The sequence below is a fragment of the Xiphophorus maculatus genome, chromosome 10, assembly GCF_002775205.1.
Source record: "Xiphophorus maculatus strain JP 163 A chromosome 10, X_maculatus-5.0-male, whole genome shotgun sequence".
In the NCBI taxonomy this organism is placed as follows: Eukaryota; Metazoa; Chordata; class Actinopteri; order Cyprinodontiformes; family Poeciliidae; genus Xiphophorus; species Xiphophorus maculatus.
The window spans coordinates 15,492,901-15,504,025 of record NC_036452.1 but is presented as its reverse complement, the minus strand read 5'-3'; positions in this window follow the sequence as shown (position 1 = coordinate 15,504,025).

Below are 11,125 nucleotides of genomic sequence, written 5' to 3'. Positions count from 1 at the left end.
CAAATGACAGCAAAGTTTGCCTCTTGTTGTGGACATCTAGTCTGTAGGAAGAGGGCAGAGGCACAGAATCCAAGTTGCCTGAGGTCTATGTGAAGTTTGAACAGTCAGTGCAGATGTCTGCCAGGACATTTTACAGCCCTTCATGGTTCCTTCTACTGAGAAGCATTATGCCCACTCTGTGAGTAATGACAGCATATTGTGAGTTTCACTGTTTGAATAGATGTTCTGATTTATTCAGATGCACCTGCTCCGTCGTGGCCAAAAGGTAAAGAACGTCTTTTATATTGTGGGGTTTCTGGGGCTTGATCTTTTCTCACTGAGTAAGACTCTGTTGTTTTTACTCTTGAGGTTAACTTTTAACAGTTTCAGAGTCTGGTGAAACCCAGACAATTTCTGACTGACAGAGGGTGTGTATTCCTTTTTTTTTGACCATGACGGTGTGATCTGTGAAGTGGTTTGGCTCTTGGTGCAGTAATAAGCTGTGCTGCTCTAGACTTTGTTCTGAGTTGTCTGCAGCTCAGCTTGGACAGAGGATCTGCTTCATAAACACAGATGAAACAGATAACCCTGGGGTATTAGCAGCTGCATGTGTTGGACTGCACACACAGTCATGGACAAAACCCCCTCCCCTCCAGAGCAGGTATGACACACTCAAACCCCCTCGACACTGTCACGGCTCTGATCCCACTTCCTGTGTCTCTCCTAGCAAGGTGAGCTCACAAGGGCGCCCGCTGAAGTCATCAGAGTTGACACGGGTGGCGAGGGGGCCACGGTGTGAGCGACACGGTCGCTGCCACGGCCAGCCAGGCGTGTCCACCCCCCCTCCTGGGGCTGGAGTCGCCACTTCCTCTGCTCCGCTCTCTCCGCTTCCGGTTCGAGGCCTCAGGCAGTCACCTCGTTCGGCTGGAATCAGCTTTCATTTTGAGTCAGGAGCAGGTCAGCTGCTTCTGACTGTGTTTTGGTGTCTTTTAAACTTGAGAATTTTGGTCATTATCTTCTGAAGCAAAAGGCTGCAGCTGTGGGCTGTTTTGTAATGAGTGGAGGCACAGTGAGTCGGTGAGCAGGAGTTATAAATACTTTCTCGCTCATCCTCAGAGCTGGAAACTGAACACGCACGTAAAGGGTTATTAGATGCAACAGAATGCAGTAAAAGTTAGTGTTGCTGGCTGCTGAGCAACTTCGACAGGCTGCATACAAGGTTATCATCACATGTCCTAATGTCTTCATTAACACCACCCCTTGAGTGCGGCTCCATTAAAATCGAATGCATGTTGTGACTCTGTAAAATTTAGCATTAAAACATTAGCTTCTACAAAAGTCTCCATACACCTTGAACTTCAAGCATTTGATCATGTTTTAACCACAAACCACATTGTATTGTATTGGCATTTTATCTGAAAGACCAACACCAAGTAGAACATGCTAATAAAATGGATGAAGAAGGACACAAGTATGTATTTATCCAGCTTTATCCTGATACCCACTAAATAAAATCAGTTGCAAACATCTGCCTGGAGGTGTAATCAAAGTAGAAAACAAATTTATTTGCAGGTTATAAAGTTCTTTCCTAATCCTAATAACATGTATTGAAGTTTATGGTTGTAACATGACATTGGGGTGTAAATACGTTTGCAATATCATCATATTATATTCTGAAACATTTGGTTGAATTATGCCTTGAAGCATCAAGGCTTCTCTTGAAGTGATATTGGACAATTCTGAGGAACTTTAAAAGTTTTACTTTTGGACTTTGCAACATTTTAGCCGACATACTTAAACAGTCCTGTCATTTGAGTGGACTTGACTTCTGTTTCTGTTTTGTAAACCTGTTTATTCTGACCTGTGGATTTTTTAGAGTTGAGCTGGACTTTTATTTTGATAGCACTTCCTTTTCCCATGGTCAAATGTCCTGACAGTGATACAATGATTCTTCAGGATTCTTCATTGTTAGAACAACCTTCTCTCTATTTTAGTTTCATCATCAGTAATCTAAGAGAACATTTGGAAGACTGGACACACCAATTGAACTCATTTTTTATCTCGAAAGGGACAAAATGGAAAACAGATTCCCACTACACTAAGAGAATCATTTTCATATTGTAAAAGGCGAGACCATACTAGCAGAAAAATGTCCTCCAGACTTTGGAACCAAGAAACTAACTGGGCATAACGCATAATTTGTATTATGTTATACTTGATAGTTAAAAATCTTGAATATAAATATTGGTTAAAATGGTATTTCAATAATAAACACTAGTTGGACTATTTAGACTTAATTGTGTAGTGATTACCAGCATAGAAACATCATTATTTTTGACTTGCTACAAACTAAGTGGTTAAGAGCTTCTATACTTCCATGCAGTTGTTGTTTTTAATCAGATTATTTCCCAGCATACTAACAAACAGGAATATGTTTTATTTTACACAAAATGCACTAATGATTAGGAATGGACAGTACTAATTAGGTACAAACAGGTGAGTGTCTGGCTAAGGGATGCGTCCATCTGTCCGTCTGTCCCGCCTGTCTTTTTATTCCTTTGGGCTTTTCCAGCAGTGTCCCTCACACCTCATCCTCCTTGCCTCTTCAGATGAGTGTGAACTTCAACATTATCTATCCCAGACGTCCTTGAAAGACACTGGAGTCATTTAACCCTGAAATTAGGTATAGGGTAAATTTTCAAGTTGACACCACTTAGTTTACTACATGTTCCTGCTGAATCTGCACTGGGAAGACCTTCTGACCCCCATTGGAAACCCAAGGAGGCAAACATGACCACAATGTTCACTATGTTAACAGCATAGATATTTGTCATTACCATCAACGTCCTTTTAATAAAATTTTCACAAGCAATCAACCCAAACAGCACAATAATATTGAGAGTTGAGTTACTATGTTATTGTCTTTGTCAACATCTCTGTTATACTTCAACTGACTTTTGAGTGCTTAACCCCTCAGCCTTAAATATCCGTTCCTGACATCGCAGCGAGGTGGGTGGGCATGGTGGACCTGTCACAGAGCGACAAATCAAAACCCGTCTACCAGTCAAGCAGTGGCGTTCATTTCACTGGAGCACCAGTTTGGCGCTTGCTGCGGCTAGAAATAATGAAAACTGGGATGTTGTCAGACCAAAGAACATACAGGTCAGAGATACATTTGTGGAGAAAGTCAAAGTAGGGTGGGGTTAGAAACAATACAGTTATAGTTCTGTTCAGTTCATCAATTAAAAATGGAAAGAGTGGCACAACTGAGATGACTGTACCTAAGGTTATTGGCAACCAACACAGTGATTAATTAAATGTATGTAAAAATTTATTTAAAATAATTTACAAGCTATTACAGCAAGTAATAGGGTGTATATACACTAGAAAATCTTTTGGTCCACTTGTTTCATCCAGACCAAAAGTGGACTTTTTCTTTAGTTCTCCGTGGTTTGCTTTAACATTGTGCATATTCGCAAGTGGACTATAATTTATAAAAGCAAAGCAGGTGAAGATCATTGCTCCCATTGGACAGAAATGATGGAAACAGGACAGGTCACACACCCAAAAAGAAAACAAACATGGAAGTCCTGCTTGCTGCATTCATGTTGTGATGTTATTGCTATTGCAGCATCATTCTTAATGTCGAGAACAACTCATACACCGCAGGTTTTGCAATGTGATATTAATTTTGGAACGGTGCCATAAAATGCGTGCTCCGAGCTGAATGAGACGAGATGCTCTGGGTGCCCTTACCCACAACATGCTGGAAACAGCATTACTAAGCAGAAAATGGCAAATCAGGTACAATTTCAGTGCAACCACTTCATGGAGTAGCAGCTTTAGCAAGACTGCAGAGCTCATTTTTACCATAGTGCCCTGCAACGGTGGCTTGTGAAGTACAAAGCAACATATATTTCCTGTAGTTAGTTTGTTGTATCGAGGCCCATCTATATTCACACCAGAACCAAATCTCACCACCTTAAAAAGTGAGTCTCAGTCTGACTGTTTGGTCTGGACCAGGGGTCGTTAAAGAGGCATTAGATGCAGCTTTGAGGGGGAGACCTCTGACAGTCACCATGCAGATTGTAAACAGATTGTTTTGTTTGGATCTAAGACTCAGACACAGTCTGAAAAACATCTTCCTGTCTGAGGCAGCCTCATAATTAGCATAGCATATGTTTATTCAAATCTGTGAACGGGTGCGAAAGGGGGCTCAGGGAGGCACCGCCCACAGAGGCTGTGAAAGCAGAGGGTGGTGGAAATAAGTGGGGAAGGAGTAAATGGAAAGATCTTGTGCGTTCCTTACACAGAGTGAAATTCAAAAAGATAACACTTAGAGCTCAGTGGAATTTGCACCCAGTAGCTGATGAACTCTTGGTGAAGTGCAAATGTATTCCTCAGCAACCCAGAAACAAACAAGCTGCCACTTCCTTGCCCTATAATTAAGCAGTAATCAATGCTGGGTGGATTTCTGTCCTGCCAGACATCCTCAGCCATCCAGAGGAACATTAAGCCAGCAGCTGTACTCTCAGGGCTCAAATGACAATCCAGCAAAACGAGCTTCACACAGTGATGTTGAAGGGTGCTTATTGTTGATCAGTTGCTGAATTATTGAGTTTAATAGACATTCAGTGGTTAAAAAAAGTAAAATAATGTATTTGTTTAACATTCTGCAATAGTTCTGATTGCACTAACTACAGAAAATATACAAATTCAAAAAACAACTTACATATTTTGATTTTTTTTAAAAAAAGCTTTTGCGATAGGATGAGGTGGCTTTTTGACAGTATCGAAATTATTGTACTTCGCAACATTTTAATAGAAACACTTTTCTCTCATCACACAATCATTTGATCAACAACCGAACGTTATTACTGGTGAAAAAGACAAAGACAATGACAGGAAGCAGTAGGAGGTTGATGGTGCATTTTTTTTTTTTAAATGGAAAATCAGCTACTTCTGTGATTACTTTTACAAACCCTTCAGTACAGATTTCGGTCTCGACTGTAATTTCTCATTTTAGCTAAAATTCTGATTCTATTTGCTTACAGTGGCAGTTTCACTAAATATATTTACAATATTGTCATGTATTTACAATATAAAATATCTTAAGTTGTGATATTGCAGTAATAATTTACATGTATTACTCAAACTAAAGATGTAAAATGGTGATAATAAAGAAAAATAGTAGGAAATGTGTATATATTATATTTTGTACTGGTTTGTCTAATGTGCCGTTAAACATTCAAGCTGCACTGTCAACGATCAATATCAATTCAATTCAGTTAGGTTCATTTGATAGGGACAGACATACATTAACATAATCAAAGAGTATAAAAGAATAAAAGAATAAATAATAAAAGAGCAATCCAAGACTTGTATCATGGTGCTTACAGTATAATCTAGTTTGTACTTCTCTGTACCAAAGATGGCCTTGGATTTAAAAAATAAATAAATAAATTGTTCAGCGTTAATGGCCGGAAGTTTCCTGACCAAATACCTTTTAGCAAGTCTTTGGCTCAATTCACTCTCTGAGAAAAGAACTGGGGGCAATGCAATAAACTAGAATATCATGGAAAAGTTTATTTATTTCAGTAAACCAGTTTAAGATGTGAAACTCTTTACACAGAATGAAGTGTTTCATGCATTTGCTACTGTTAAATCTGAAGAGTAAAGTTCAAAGTTCATATAAATTTTCAATGTATTTTCTCAGAAATCTTAATGTTACATTAGATCAACAAAAAATATTTTTAACAGAAATGTTATCTTTTGCAAGAGATAAGGGGGGTAATGTCTGTTGGCATCTTTCAGAAGTAAGTTAGGCGACCTGTATTACTGGAAAGTTGAGTGTAAGAAAAAAACTGTGATTGAAAAAAAGTGCACAAGGGATGTTTGCAGCATTAAGAGGATAGTGAAACAAAGTCCATTTATAAGGATTCATGAGGTGTGGACATCAGATGCTTCAAGGATTACTACACCTTCTGAGCCAGGGCAGGTGCTGCAACGGTTGCATTCGTTGTGTGAAACAACCCCATCAGAGACTAATTTTGAACCATTTAACTGGCCAGATAACAAAACTGTTGCTCAGTGGTCAAAAGTCTTCTTTTCAGATGAGAGAAACCTATCATTTTGTTTTGAAAGCCAGAGGGAAGTTTCAGTGACTGATGATTTCACCATTTTCTCCCAGAGAACTTTTTTTTTTTTACTCAATTCAATTGTTGACCATTATTAGAAGTCTAGATATATATTGAAAAGGTGTCTGATAAAGAATAAACTTGTTTTTTTCAGACAATAGGAAATATTTTAAAAAGAAGTGGAATAAGATAAGCTCAATCTCAGCCCCTCTTGATTACTGATACTAGGACTTAATTTACATCTTTCTGTCTTTCTTTGTTATCTCCAAGTTTTTGTTGGTACATGATTAGTTCTGGTTGGAAACCATGATTAACAGGTCAAACAGGCAAACTGCAGTGGTACACCTTATCACTCAGTACAGATCGGGACTGGGTGACAGAAAAAGCCTGGGCAGCCTCTAATCCTGCTAGAAATCCACTTAAGCATGTAGAGCTTTGTTCTCCTAGGTGACCTTTCGAGGAAAACCTTTGAGGTGACGTCACATCCCCGGTGGAGAACACGGACATCTCCATTGACACATGTCGTGGTGTGACTTCTTCAGACACTTACCACATCTACCAAGTGCTGGTTGGAGATGAGGGGGGAGGTGGCGGGAGATGGAGGGTGTTGTGTTATGTGTGAGTAATGGGACAGTTGGCACTCTGTGCTTGACCTCTCAACTTTAACTGACCCCTATGAAGACACAAAAGGTCATCTGTAAACGTATGAATTTGCGTCGTAGTCGTAGCGTCACTGATGAACTTCTCAATGGTTTTCAACAGTCCCTATAATTTTAAGTATGGCAGCCGGATTAGTGTTTGACATCAGCAATCTTTATGTTATAAATGCATCTCATGTGATGATTGTGTCTGAAAAGATATCTTCATGACTCACAAGAAGGGGCATCAGCTTGCCAGTTATGTTGTTCTGAATTAGTATGTCAGTCTCATAAGAAAAATATTTACACTTTGACTAAATCAGTGGTGTCCAGTTCCGGCCTGGGGGAGTGGGGCATATTCTGGATATTTTTAGATAAATCCTTGGTTAAAATGACTTGATCTAAATCAGTAGGTCATTAGCGAGCCTCTACAGAACCTTATTACATGCTGACTTATTTTATGATCTTGAAATCTGCTCTTGAGGTGAACTTAAGACAGTCAGACCTGACTTGTGGAAACAAACATGACCACCGTGCATCAACAATGCAGACGGCCCCATTTTTGTGTGGTATGAAAGTAAAAAGCCTGTGTAAACTTTATATTTTTTCTGGCTTGTTGGAGGCTGTTTATAATTGGACTTCTGACATCGTACTTTGACATGCTGGAAGTAGCCATCAGAAGATAGCGGTCATTCTCAACTAGGCAAACGTTTGAAACAATGCACAGTTTTTGCCACACCTGACGGTGCTTGCTAGAAGCAGTGTTGCAGAAGTCTTACTGGCCTGATGTTGCAACATATGAATACCAATATAGGACAGTAACACATGCCGCATTAAGGTCCCAGTCGCCTAAGACAGACCATCTCAAGGGAAGACTGTTGCACTTTGTGCCAAGCATTCGAGAAACCATGACACTCTACACTACAATCTAGACACATGCATTGAACTTAGTATAACACCCCATGACATCCAGCACTGTAGCTTAACAACTGTCATCAGCTGCACTAGGGGTTCATTGTCCCATGCAAAGGCAGCCGTAGGTTTTGGACTGAATACAAGTGGTGTCATTTCATGCTCAGAGGATGAATCTTTGTTGCATGATCACAGATAATCATTGTATGTCAGTAAATTGGCACCAATCCTATCAATGTTGTGCAAAACCATAAGAATATGACTGTTATATACATTATGACAGGAATTCAAGGACATCCTGTATTCAGACGTCATACATATCCTAAGAACTCAACTCTGGGATGGTCTTTCAAAAACACAACTCTTGTTCACAAATATCACTTCTTCTAAGAAATAGCACTCCCTTGTTGCACTGGCATACAAAAGTTGTGGTGTCCAATCTAAACATCCTTTATTATGTCTGCTTCATGTTCATGTTTCCCTGATTTCAAACAGTTTTAACTTGGAAAGAATCTTTGCTGTATGTATATCCTGTCCCATGTGAGCCACTGAAGCTTTTAACTACTTCACACTGGTTTTAGGTATCTTCCATTTGTCTAATCACTCAGTTTGGGCAGATTTGGACACTTTTTACACTCCTTCAATTTCCTACAGTTGGATTTAGCTCAACTCTAAGTTGGAAAACCTTTTACACTCGCTAACAAACATTTTAGACATATTTTCTTCAAGTCGACTGGAGTCTATGTTTGTCTTCATGTTGTATTTGGAGCAGGAACACTGGTTAACACCTGAGTGGATCTCACAGACACAAATATACAGTACATGTAGTATATTATAAAATATATTTGTTTGACCCATATCAACTGTTGCCAGGTAATCTCCATTTCACTGACTCTGCTGGCATCAACTACCTGGATCCCTGTTGACTTAGGTCAGATGCTTTGAAAAGGGTATATGTTTATGCAGTAATTTACTTTTCCTTGTACATCCATCCATCATCTTCCGCTTCATACGGGGTCGGGTTGCAGGGCCAGAAGCCTAAGCAGAGAAGGCCTGACATCCCTCTCCCCAGCCATATGGGCCAGCTCCTCCGGGGGAATCCCAAAACGTTCCCATGCCTGTGGGACTGGCACCTTATCAAGGAAGCATCCAGAAGGGATGCTAAGCAAATGCCTGAAACACCTTATCTGGATCCTCTCAGTGTGGAGGAACAGTGGCTCTATTTTCTGGATGACCGAGATAGACTGACCTGAAATTCAGTCAAATGCTGCAACAATCTGCCTAACAATCTCTCACTACAATTTTGCCTCATTTGTGAGCAAGATCTCAAGATGCTTTCCCTTTCATGCTTTTAGTTAACCAGTTTGTAAAGTTTGAAAACTTGCCATGTTTTGTCAAAGTTATTGTCAACTTTTCGTGACCATGATTTCATTTACAACAGCACTTTAAGGATGGCAACATCTAAAAGGGATAAAAAAAAAACTTTTAGAGGCAATGTGTAAAGAAAGTAAAGGTGGTTTAAAACTTTTATGAAAGACATTAGGTTCATGTTAAGTTGAGCAACTGAGGGCTCCAGACTCTTTGGAGGCAAAAACACTGCGAGCTTTATGTTACTCAGACAGCCAGCCCAGCACACAGACATGATAAAATAGGGCAGCTGTGCATTTCCTCACATTCCTCAGGCCTGCTTCATGATCACATTCACCTCAGAAAACCAATGCTAGGCTTACCCTTTTCCTATCCTCATCCAGACCCTGCAAACTCAGCCACTATATTAACAAATCGTCACTGAAAGCTACGTTCACTGTACTGGATGCTGCTGTACAGGTCAGGTGGTTCTGAGGTCAGCTACTGATTGAAAAATGTGAATTTAAGACTGAGCACAATACATGAAAATACTTCAGAGAGTGAAGTCATATTTTCCCACCAAGCCTAAGTGATGAAATCCATTAGGTTATAATTTTGTGGTTTAAGGTTTAGTCTCAAATAGCTTCTGACTTTTCTACAGTATATTGTAATATAAGCAACCAGGAGAATGTTTTTGATTTTCTACAAGATGAATCTCTACATCTGTGGCTCAAAATAAACTTGAACCAAAGATGGCTCAAATTTACTGTGTGTGTGGCTTGCCAGTAATAAAACATTTGAGCCACATGCAATGAAAGATAATGATTGAACTTGTCTTAGTGTCAGAAATCTAAGTCGTTTTTGATATTTTGATTTCACTTCAATGTGTCATGGCACAAAACACATTGGTTTACAAAAAGATTCATACAAAGATCAATAAACTTAACACAGTGTATGCTTGCCCAGTTAAATTGATAAAGCTATTTAGGACACGCACAAATTTTCCTTCAGCTTATTTCCGTTTATCCAGAGTGTCAGTTGTACATCAGCTGCCTCAGTGGACATGCTCTCCTTCAAATGTCCAATCACGAAGCCATAAATCCTTCTGAAAGAAGAGTCAGGTGCTGTCAACTCGGTGGACTTTCCATGGGTCTGTGTCACCTCTCCACACAAATGTACAGTGTGTTTATTTTATAATTAAGTCAGCCATTATACAGTGTCCGGGAATGTGAAGCATCATTGGAAAATGTTGCTTCACTGTTGCCATTGAGGGGGCAAGCAGCAATGCTTTTTTAACCTATGCAGCAGCTTTGCATGACTTTCAAACGATCATGGCTCTGAGAGGTTTCAGAGAGGTATGTAGCCATATGTCTTCTATAACCCACATTACAGATTTTAATTTCTTTTTGATTTCTTACTGAACATAAAGTTGAAGCAAATGTAGCATAATGACCCTCAACATGTGACATACTGTATTTTCTCATCAGGTCATTGTTTTATGCACAGAACTATAATTATTCAAACAGACTTTTTAACTGAGAAACTTTAGACCGATTTAATAATTAGTTGCAACTTTAGTTATTAATGACTGTGTTACATTTTTAAGCTGAGGCGGTATAATTTAATGATGCAAAACCTTGATTGGTTTTGAATTCTTTTGAATTCTTGAACGTGACTTATTACTTGTTTAGATGTATTTTTATGGACCAATCAGGATTTTCTTTGCTCCTTGTGTAAAAAAGCTCCCCCTTGTGAAATTTAATTTGATAATAAAGCCACAGTAGTAACTCCTCCATCCGTCCATCATTCTCCATTTATCCAGGACCAGAAGCATAAGCAGGGAGACTCAAACTTTCCTCTGCCCAGCCACTTCTTCTGGCAGATTTTAGAGTCACAGACTTGCTGTTTATGCTTAGGTGCAGGAAAAAAACTAAATGTCTGCAATACAGCATAAAACAAACAAACAAACAAAAAACTTCTGGCCCATCTTGAAACTTTTGTAAAAATAAAAAAATCACTGCCTGAAAAGGTGTAGCTGCAGATCACTTTTGAAGGAAATCTGATCTGAGCTCTGTTTTAAAATAAACCTGCCTTCTTGCTCCTTCACATCAT